This window comes from Aythya marila (assembly GCF_965140915.1).
Source record: "Aythya marila genome assembly, chromosome: 2".
Taxonomy (NCBI): domain Eukaryota; kingdom Metazoa; phylum Chordata; class Aves; order Anseriformes; family Anatidae; genus Aythya; species Aythya marila.
This window is the reverse complement of record NC_139043.1, coordinates 81981510-81993558: the sequence shown is the minus strand read 5'-3', so window position 1 is coordinate 81993558 and position 12049 is coordinate 81981510.

Here is a 12049-nt window from a genome sequence, read left to right as displayed (position 1 = left end):
AAACATGTTTAGTCAGGAGTGCTAGCTAGCAACTTTGGCAACTTCAGGCAACAATCCACCAACTTTGGTTCACGTTCTCCTGCAAGACCTGTCTATAGTGAAGAGAAAAGGAAAAGAAAGAGCAGATAAATGAAGAAAAGCTGTACATGAGAAGTTAGGCTTAGCAATGACTTCTCTTGTTTTCCTCCTCCACAAGGTTGAACTGTAGCTGTTTACCATGTTAATGCAGGGCTGATAGTTGATGCTTGCTCAAACAACATTTCCAAGGTGAGTGCAGCTGCATCTCATGGATGATGATAAAAGCACTCAGGGGACTAGCTGGTGCTACAAGCAAGATTATCAAAGGCTTTGTGCTAATGTATTTAATTTTCATTAATTTAAAAAAAAAAAAAATCCCTCATTCAACTACTGTTAAAATGACCCTTTGGGCTAAATACACCCCAAAAGCTTCCCCATTTCTTTTAAATGTATTTTCTGACTTTTTATAAAGCCCAGGTTGCAGATGTCTTGTTTGCAATTTCTACAGCTCTGCAGTACTTAAGAAAAATAAAATGAGTTTTTGATGGAAGGAGCAGCTAACCATTTAGGGGAGCTTACCAAGCAGTAAAACACTGCAAATGGCAATAAACATTCACATCCTGAAGCAAAATACTTCCAGACTTTCATATTCCAATGAAATTACTGAAATGAATTCCTTGCTATTTCTAGCAGGTGGTGGCTTAACAGCGTAAGTTATTCATATTTAATATCATAGTCTTGTAATGCTGTTAGTGCTAAAGAGTCAAGCAACTACTTGCAGTGATGGATGAGTTTCAGCTGAGCATGAGGCTGGGTGCAGCTTGCTGCTGGTGCTCGGCCACCACAACAGCCACCTGCAGCTGTGAGGCTCTCCCAGAGAGGCAGCAGCTGCTTGATGGGGCTATTCCTTGGCAGTAATTTATTGATGGCATTTATATGTGATTTGTTGATAGAGAAGTCTTAATGATCTGGTAGGGATGTCTGCAGTGGTTGTTTCCCATACTCCCGGCAGCAATAGGACACGACCCTATAAATTCCCCCAAATTTGGGGAGACTAGGGACTGCTGTACTGTGTACTGTAGTAATTGTATGTGTGGCTCCTTACTGGCATTTGGCTGGCTCTGTGGGGTTTTATCTGTTTTATTTCACCCAGAAAACCTCTTACAACTTTGCCTTCATCTTTGAAAGACATGCAGCAGCTTTGGCAATATGTGGGGCTGTGCTAGCTCACAATGATCAAGGTGAAACCTCTAGGAACAGATAACTAGGGAAAAAAGAAATGGGTCAGCTAGTGCCCCAGAAATGGTTCTGCAAAGGACAGCAATATCTGTGGCTGGTTCATTTTTACCATCCTACTCTGTTGTGAGAGGAACCTCTGCCAGCTGTGTGTTAAATGAGATGACTAACATCTGCCACGTACTCATTAAACATTGTATGTTTATGATACACCAACTCTGCCAACTCTAGTACTAATTAGGATCTCTAATGAGTGTTATTCTCCTCTTAATTAATATGAGCAGAGTAGAAACTTCTGTAATACCTAAGTGACTAAGGAGCACACATCTGCTTTTCCAAAAGCAGCTTAGAGACAAGTATTTGTATTGGACTAAAATGGTGTGCAAACAGCAATGTGCTTTTGAAAACTGGGACACAGGACTGGCTGCATGAGGGGCTGTTGACTGGCCTTAGTGCTATTCTGCTGCAGTGAGTTTGGTTATCATTAAGGTAGGCTGATGAGTTTCCTTCAGCTATCTTCTTTCCTCTGACTTGCACCCTCCCCCAGAACACAAATGACTCTATTCTGGAGAAGGCCTGTGCTTTAAAACTGAGTTGTTATTCCAGAATCAAACTTCTCCCATTTCAGGAGTGACCACACAAAGGAACCTGCAGTACTTGAGTTTCTCACTCATAAGCTGGACTCCGAGCTCCTGGCAATACAGGATCATGTTGTTAGAAGGTCTTTGGGTTATCTCAAGGCAAAACTGCAGAACACAGCAAGTGTGACTTCACTCTGTCAATTGTCACTCCTGACAGTCAGCCCTCTGCCCTATGCTCTATATTTTGAATATGAGTATCTGTATAAATCATTTGAAAGCTGGTTGCTGAAGCACTGAAAGGTCAAGACAGTCTTGCAGAGGGATACTGTGGATGTCTGTAGCTGTATGTTAAAGTCATCACATCAAATTCTTCAAGGTTATCAAGCTGTGACCTGGTATGCATCGAAATTATACAAAAAGAAGAAAAAGCCTTTTATTATCATTATTTTTTACAGAAAGCATTTCTTAAGGTGCATGTAGTGGAGTAGAAGAAAATCTGTGAAAAATCAGCACTAGAGCATATGCAGTTGTTTCAGATCACAATGCTGCATTTTCACTAGGACAGAAGCTGCGAATCCTGCTTTGTACAAACACGACATGTAACCTTGATGATCATTTTTGGAGAGCAAGTCCCTTGGGTCAGTCTGTCTTAAGATGATGTGCGCAGAAAAGCATGAAGGGGAACAGTTGGAGAAAAGGAACTTATTCTCAGGACTTTCTTAGTTGCTGATCAAATCCAGCACACTCTTCATTGAGGCCAAGTCTCTTTGGACACCGGACAAACAAAGAGATGATTTGGGGATCTGGCAATGTGCTGTCTTAAAGGAATATCATCTTTTCAAGCTGACAGAGTCTAAAGTTCTGACTTTTCTTCTAGCACTGAAAAAAAAAGTTAATTTAAAAATACTTTAAATGTACTTTTAAAGATTTTTCTCAAACTCACTTTTAGCTTTTACAGACGTATGTGTATATATAAATAAAAATTGACTAAGTCGAAAGAGAACCAAAACCCCATTTAAAAAAAAAAAAAAGACAAAAAACATGATTTCCTTTTCTTTCTAATTGAAACATTAAAAAAAAATACAGCTTCAAAAGCTGCAAAAGATCTAGGTGTATAAAATAACATCTGGAGCTTAAAAATATCTAGCTGATAGAAGGTGAAAATGTGACTGCTCTTGTTGTATCAATGTGCCTACCTCTTTCCCCAGAAGCTTGGCTATAAATCTTTGTAGGGTCAGCTCAGCCTTTTTCCAGTTGCAGCAGATAAATGCTATGCCGTTTAAAGTGCAGGGGCTCTTGGATGAAAGCCAAGGTCTTGATCCAGCTCCTAGTGAAGCAAGCGGAACGATGGCCATTAACTCCAGAAGAGCTTTAGAAATGATTCATGGCCCATGACACAAGGCATTAAAGGAGCCTTCTGCAGTATCTAGCCTTGCCCTGACTCTCTGTAGTAATGCACTGCCTTTTTCTTTTGTTGTTGTTGTGGAGAGAGCATTTTTGAAATAACTTCATGTATTTGGGGAACCGGAGTTCTATGGGCATAAAGCCCAGAAAAAACATACGCAAAGTATTTCTAGTATTTGAGGGGAGATAGCGGAGACAGGCCTGCCAAGGCACAGGCCAGACACAGCTATCAGTGAGGGAAATGTGCTCTGTTAAATGAAATGAGCTCTTGGTAATCCCAGGCTATATACAGAGAGGAGAATATATGTTGGGTAGGCCATGGGCTGCTGCTGGGCAAGGAAGGTGAACACCCGTGAAATTCCTTAAGGTGTGGAAAGACTGAGCAGTAACTAGGTGCTGAAGCAGAGCTGAGCATGTCTTGTGCTGAGCTGGTTGTAGGAAGAGACCCAAAGGTATTTCTTCCAGCTGGGTTCAACTTACCAATTAAGTTAATGTGCTTGGTGAGGGTCTAGTGGGCTTTAGAAGTAGCAAGTAAATCCGCACAGTTAGAACTAGATACAAATTTATCAAAAGTCAGATAGCAGAGCTATTCCCATCTGCTTTTTTTTCAGTGTTACGGATAAGAGGTTTCAATTGAGTTACTTGTAGAGGTATCCCAGCCTAGTTTGAGAAAATAATGAGCTTTTGTTGCTGTAGTCCAGAAGTACTTTTGATAATAAGGATGACTGATTCTCAGATTAGTTAGGCTTCCCATCAGATTTAGTGTTTCCATTTAGAAGCAAGTGCCAGGAAGGAGGCAGATACAGTGTACTTCAAATGCAAAGGATGTATCTTTGTTCAAAGGAAGCGTAGCTAGTTTTGATTTGATCTTCAAGCATTAGGTGAGTATATGTTCCCTAGAAAATAGGTCACAGCAAGACAGGCAGCGAAGTTTAAAGGAGAGAAAGATGAGCTGTAGTGACTTGAGAGACAAGCTTTTGGTGTTCAGTAGATGAATGACACTAACTGGCAAGAAGCTTGCTCCCAGTCAGCTGTAAATATTAATGCCTTCCGTATTCATGTCAGACAGCCTGTTACTAAAACCTACTAAATAACAATATTGCAACCTACATTTCTTAGTTTGGAGGGCTTTGAGCCTAATGTGGCTGTTTGGCAGAAAAACATAAGTAATCATGCTTTGGTCACTTGAGTGAGGAATTCCAAGTCTGATTTATGATCTGACTTCCTGAATGTGACAGACACCACTTTTCAGGACAGTAGCTCACTAAACATATAAAATAAGCACCACTATTACTGCCTAGCTGTAAAAATCTATTTACTCAGTGGATGTATTTCCCATCCTAGCTTGTCCCTCAGTTTTTCTGTGCTCACCCTGTGAGAATGCTCTTGCTTGAGTCTTCCCTCTGGCCGTAGTACTAGTGATGATCTCACACCCTGGTCTGCCTTAAAGCTCCTCGTCTTGTCAGACATGCAGGCTTGAGTACACAGATTGATCCCTACCTCAAAGAAAAATGTGATAGGCTGCCACATTTTCATTGGGAAGATAGTGTGGGTCTTCAGTCCTGCTGTGTCCCTTGAGTATTTGTGGGAAAACCCATCTGGTTTAGGAGCACCCCAAAAGACTGCTCACTTCTCCCAGCTTTGGGTATGGTGAACACTTGCTTCAGTTTAATATCTGTGTCCTGGTAACCTGTGATTGACTGTTTTTGATGTTTTCAGGTATTTCTGTCAGCTCAGTTCCTTGTTCCTTGCTTTTCTGCTTAGTTCTTAATTATTTCAAACACATTAATGTGGTGCCAAAACTGAATGGGACTAAGCTGATTTTTTCAAGGTGTGACTCCTGTGGGGGTGGTGGTAATGCTACTGAGCAGCACAAATGGCTGCATTTAAAAAGTCAGAGAGGTATCTCCAGAGTGCAAAAGAGGCAGGACCTTGTGCTCCGTGAGCTCTATTTTCTCACTTTTATTATAGCTGTCCTACTATTTTTCCCTGTAACAAAGGACTCTTATGATATTGAATTACTTCCTAGCTAATACATTATTATTGCAGCTGTTTGAGGAGTATAATTTGAAGCATATTAGGTGATATAGTCAATATTGTGATTACATTTCATTCTTGTTTGCAATTATTCCCTAATAATTACAGTATGGCAATCTGGAAAGAGTCCACCATGTCATTCTTATCAGCATAATGCTGTTCCTAGGGAAAATACCCGCTTAGGACTGGCATTTTCTAGCATGGCTGAAGGAATGATTCTTCAGAGTCTCAAATATAAACAGTTGAGTCAAATATATGTAGACAGTTGTATACGTGTGTTTGACTTTTCACCAACCTTCCCATATGCTGAAGAACCTTTATACTTTGAATGAAGAACTAGAGAATTTGGTTCTAAATACTGGGCTGGAACTAAAATCAATTAGCTCTGTCCCAGCCATTTTGTTCCGTGGCTGCCTCTCACTTTGCACTGAAAATTACAAACAAGACCTTGAGGTCTGAGTTGACTTTTATTTTCTCTGTCCTTCCCATGGTCCTGAATGAGGTGGGTCAGTGGTATTTCAGTGACTGAAATCCTATATGACTTTCCAAATTCAAAATGCATTAGCTGGTTCAGTCTTATTTGTTAACAAGTGTTTCAGGTATCTGTAAGTGGCTTTTCAGAGGAGCAATTTTGTTGACTGCTGTGTTGTGCTGCTATCTTGCTGCTGCTTCATTGGCAAAACAGCACAGATATCCTGGGTAATGATAAGAACACAGCTGTAAATGATGTCAAGCAATGGTCAATGCCACTTGGTGCCACAGGAAGAAAACAAGCTTCTCTGTCTATGCACTGAAGTTTATAAATAAACTTAGTGAATCACTGCGGTGGTCCCAGCTGTTCTGCTGTTACTACTTGCCTGTTCTAAACATTGGAAAAGGTTGAGAAATCCTTGCTGTTCATCAAACAGCAAGCCTGTTTCTGTAGTTCTGTCGTTTGCTCTTTATTAGCTTAGACTGGTAACATTTGAAAGGAATCTCTCTGTGGTAGCTTTAATTGGCTGTGAATGTAGTGTGAGTTGCAAGAGAAGTGATCGTGTTGCTTGAAGCAACCAATGAAGTCATCCTTCTCATTTCAGCTCTTTCCATCTTGTAAATATGACATTATTTTGGCTACCTGTAAGAGGTATCTTGTAAGCATTCATCAGGCTTTCCAATAGATCATGATTGTATGTTGATTTTTTGCTGCACTCCAAAGCCTCACATACTCAGGCAATAACTGAGTTTAGGTGACAAGTTATAACCATGAGAAAATGTTTGCAGAAACTGTGCTTTTACACTGATGAGGACTACAGCTTCATTGCTAAATTTATTTGAATAACAACGAAGAGCAATGTCGAACTGAGTGACTAACAGAGAGGTTTACAACCTTTGGTGAGTGAGATTGCTGCAAGATGATGCAAAGGTGAGCAAAAAGGAGACGTGGTTTGAGAAGACTGCTCCTACCTCTGCAGACAGAGAAGTCAGTGACAGCTGTAATCCCTGTGTGCTGGAATCTGTATGTTTTAAAGCCTCAACTGACCCAAAGTGGAGGAGGCAGGTGTAGGAATGATGATCTTGTCTACAAGGATGCAAACCAGAGTACAAGTGCTTTACAAGGAGGGCAGAGCACTACAGGGAAGAATTCTTCCTCTGAAGTGTGAGGAATACCCCTAGGCTCCAGAAACAAGCCACCCTGCTGTAGTTGTTGAACCAAGCCTTTCTTTAGAATCAGCTTTCTTAACCTTACCAGAAACCTTCACGCAGGCTTGAGAGCTGGAGCTGCTGCTAATGTTGGCTGGATATTTGATTACTACACTCATTTTCAACAGCAAAACAAATAATTCCCTATTCCGGCACTCTTGTTTTCAGCCTGTCTGTTCAATAGGCTAATGACTCATTAAGCATAAGTTCTTTGAGGCAGAAACCATCGCGTTGTACTGGCTCTAATACAAAGCAATCCTTCTTCATGGCCAAGATATCATAACTTCAAAGGACTGAAGCATTATCTGGAATAAAAGCTTCCAAAGAGTAACTCTGATTTTCTTTATCTTAGAATGACTCTTCTGTACTAAACAAAATATTGTGAACAAACACCAGCTATCATTTCCTGGTACCTACTACTGAGTTTTCTAAATCCTTTCCCAGCTGTCTCTTGCATTCGAAATGCTCTCATTTGTTGTTCCCCACTGACTAGCAGGTTAAAAATAGAAGGAGGGGCAGGCAAATCCTCACAGACTTCAGTCCAGATGTCTTTTGAACAAGGCTCCACTCAGAATGAAATTCCTCATATATCATGTCCACAGTGACACGGTCTGTACCCAGCAGCCAGCCTCCATGGGATGCCTGCTGTTGCAGTCTCTGAAGCAGCACAGCTGGGTCTCTTGTGCATTGGCAAAGCCAAGATGCATTTTCCAACCCGTGGGTGCTTCCTCTGACTGCAGGGAAGCTGGACTCATACTGGACGTATTAAGCTGCATATTTTGCATGCCTAACAAGAAGATATTGGAGAGGAGAAAAGCTAGACACCTCAAATTCCCATCTAATCAGTGGGGAAGAGCAAATGTTCCCAATGGGATAATTGTCACGGAGACGGTGAAACACTTGAAGTATCTTGTTTGAAGCTAAGCTGTTATTTGAAGAGCATATTACGTGTAACTATTTGGTTGTCTTAAATACCCGTACAAAATCTTTTATCAACATTACCTGTAACTTTCATTCAAATATCAGTGTGTATAGCTAGTGCTATGAACAGCTGAATGGTATACTAAGGTACATGAACTTTCTTTTGTCTTCTTGACGTGTTTGTAGATCATGAGAAAAATGTTGAAAATAAAAAACCTTGTCTCTCATGGCATGTAAAACAAAACATATGTTTAAATCATGAAGTGACTGACAATATATATTAATATATATTTTCCTCGAGAGAAAGGAAAGAGTCCTAGGGAAGATCTGCAGTTGTATTCACATTATAATGTGGTTAATGCAGAAGAGAAATAAGAGTGTAATGCTGGTGCATAGCTGAACTTTCTGGGTAGCAGCACTCTGAAGTTATAATTGCCTGAGACTTCAAGTAATTTCATAATTATGTTACAGGATGTTATTTTGGGAACCCCACTCTTCTTCTGTTCATTAACCTTGAACTTTTTTGGTTCAGAATGGCTGTGTTTGGCGGACCCTCAATGAGCACCAGGGTAAGGAGCTTGTCAGGATGCAGACATGAGCAGCAGGATTGATGGAGAGGGTTCCCTGAGGCCTGTGTAGCATGTGCTATTTGCTGCATGGAGCAGGACAGTCCATAGGTTCTAAAGAAAAGCTCTTAAAGTGGGTTCCCTCAACACAGTTCAGTGCCCCACACAGTAGCCTGGGGATGGAGAAGGAGTTGGTTTGAAGCCTCATAGTCCCTCAATTCACCCAGCTTCTAAATAGATGCTACAGCAACTGCTTCCAACACTGCCAAGCTAAATGAGGTATCCCTTCATGCTGAACAGACTTGGTGGCGTGGATTTTTTGGGTTAAGTGAAATCTGCCTTCATGCAGGGAAACATAGTGTAAGGAGGCTCTAATTGGCTGGGGAAGGCCATCTGATTGCACTTCTCCTCTGCTTTGTTTTCTAACTTTCATTTACACTCTGTGCATTCACTGTGGTATGCTTTACCAAGCAAGCAAGTGTGATTTACTTTGTGGGATAGTCATGAAGTGCCTCCTTGGAATAACTGTGGGCATCTGATGCTTTAGACTTCAAGACTGCAGTGTGCTTTTCTTTCTCAAAAAACAAAAAAAAAAACAAAAAAAAAACAAACAAACAAAAAAAAAAAAAAAACAAGGAGGCCAAGCATGCTAGGAAAGCCAAAGCAACATCAATGTTAGTATGCACTGGCACATGAGCATATCAGTGCACTTTGGACACTGAGAGGTACAAAAGTCATTCCATAGGCTCTGGGAGAAATTGCACATGGAAGAAGCACAACTGGATAGCCAAAGATGCGTGCTCCCAAGGGAGAGGCAGATAGCACTATGTACATGTGGTCTGCTGTGACTGCTTATTCAGAGTATGACGGTATCTTACCCATCAAGGTCTGCTTAGAAAGGGAATAAGCCTAGCGCTGTCTTATATGGCTTTAGATGCAAGATTTGGCAGCCTGTGTGCCTGGTTGTGGTGTCCATCATGATGCAATTGCCTGGCAAAGTACATCCTTCAGATTTAATTTTCTGTGCATCCAGAGCAACTAATTAAATAACAAAATTAGCCTGGTAAATAAGGCTTCTGTTTACACATTTCTTTTTTTTCCCTCCAGTGATCTTGGGACTTTCATATAGTTGCTCTGCTTGGAATTGTCGGTGCCTAGATCTGGCCACGTGAGACTATCTGGATTTCTAATGACAGATTTTTTCGCCTTGCTAATCAACATCCTTTAGCCCCTGACTAGTGCAGTCGATCAACCGATGATTTGCACTAGTTGTGGATTTGATGCAGCAGTGCATGAGGTTAAGTAGATAATGCCAGGGGAGGCTTGCTGCTGCTGTAAACACTATTCAGGGAGGTTTTCTATGGAAACTGTTTTAAAATCCTCTCACACAGCAGCAGAAAGTGCCTTTTCTTCCATAGGTAAGATGAGAAGCTAAGTAGGTCACTTCCATCTTTAAAATATAAAGCTTGATAAAGCTCCTCTGAAATTGTTTCAATTTGGTAAGTCTAACAAGGGAAATTTGGGGGGTAACTTGATGATGCCCTCAAATCGAGAATTGTGCTGCATCTGGGATTGCTCTGTGGTTCTGGGTCACTGTTGGCTTTTGGTTTGAAGTGGGCTTCCAGTGTTGTGAAATTTCAATAGCAGAGTGAAATTGCCAAAAAAAAAAAACAAAAACAAAAACAAAAGACACCCAACCAAAAAACAGGGGGCCTTCACAAACAGCTGAGTGCATGTGTTCATCTCCTGTTCAGTATCCACTGCGTCTTTTCTTTTAAAGGGAATAAAGGCTCAGCAAACTAGCAAGTGGGTTGAAAGACAAAGCTCCCATTTGACCTGGAGTAGCCTGAACTGCTGGCTGCTGGGCATTCTCCCTTGAATCCCTAAAATCCCAAAGGTTGCTGTGCTTCATGCTGAGATATCTGGATCTCTAGGTGAGGCTTTGGACATGCATCTTTCAAACCCAGCTATTCAAGGAGGGCGTAGGCTTCTAGAAAAGCTATATACTTCTTACTGATGATGATTGTTTGCTGAGTGCTGTTTAGGAGGACAGCAGAAGGCACAAAGTGTTCCTCTTCTGAGAAATAACCTGCTTATATATATCTGCCGTTGTACTTTAGGTCAGAGGAGGTCAAGCTTTGCAAATAGCTGAGAGCTGCCTTTGTCAGAATCTGGGTCTCCCGTGAATCTGGCATTCTTCATCTTCCAGGCAACATAGATATGCATGTGCACGCATACACACTGTTTTCAGGAATAAATGCCCCTCATGCTGCCACTGCCAGTTTCTAGGATCCTTCCACCCATCCCCATGCGTGGCACTTACTGGGTCTTGTCCCTGCTATACACAGGGCTGCAGCTCAGAAATGTACTTGCGTAGGATGGGGTGGAAATATTCCAGCTATTCTAATTTTCCTTCACTGAAAAGGCTCACAGAGGCTTAAAGTTTGTGCTGTGTGTAGACAGAGGAGGGGTTGTGGGATTTGAGGCCCCCTGTAAGACCTGAAAGGTAGGTCATGTTCCCATTGCACATAAAGTGGTCAAAGCCCGGTGCGAGGACAGATCCTGCTCACATTTTGGTTAGGGCTGTGCATGCCTCTATCTAGCACTTTGTCTTCACTCTTCGTACCTCAGACTTCCTGGCTCCTCACTTATTGCAGAGAATTGCACTGCCAGCTGTACAGACAGCTCTGTCTTTCCCCTCTAGAGCCTACCATATGTCAAAATCTTTCTTGCAGTAATGGAGCATGCTCTCCTAGAGTGAAAAATAACTGGTGACAGCTGGCAACATCCCTGCAGGCATCTCTTAAACCAGACTGCTTGCTTGTTTTACTTACAAGAAAATGTAGAAGACCACAAAGATAAATTGCTCAACTAGTGGCCTAAGTTAAGTGACAACCTTAACCCCATTTCCAAACCCCACTGTGTAACCCCTTGCTCTGCAGTGTCCCCTCTGCTTCAAACTCTGATGTAGTAGGATCCTTTTTGTCTCAGCATCCACTTGTGTTTAGGATATCCATTAGGGAGAGGCATGGTGTAGCCTTAGCTCTGCTCCTGGCCTGCTCTGTGACTGGGGAGACCATTTGGCTCTTGTGCCTCAGTTTCCCCTGTGACAAATGGAAGTGGTGAGACTTCATTGTGCTCAACGATCTCTAGGTAAGTGGTACTGCAAACAAGCCAAGCCTTACTGCTGGGCAGTAAAACTTTGTAGCCTGGGAGGAGTGAGGAGGTAGCAATAGGAGCCACTGGTATAATGCAGAGATTGCTAATTCCACTGGGTGGCAGCTGAGACTTTCTTTGGGTAAGGAATAATATTTTTTTTCTTCTTTGGGTTAAAGGCAGCAACTTCTTTGACAGAGGAAAACAGACCTCGAACCAAGCCTCCTGCAAGCTCATGAGGCTGTAACTATAATAGCCATTTTCCCTTTGTTTGCACTTAGTTTGAATCTTTAATACAGTAAACTAAGATCTTCTGAACAGGAAAACCCATCACACGTGCTGGTTTTGGATTGTTAGTGGTCTTTTTTTTTTTTTTATAGGGTTGGAAACCAAGGCCACCTCTCTTCATGACAGAAACCAACCATTGAGTGAAAGGCCAGTGGGCCTGAA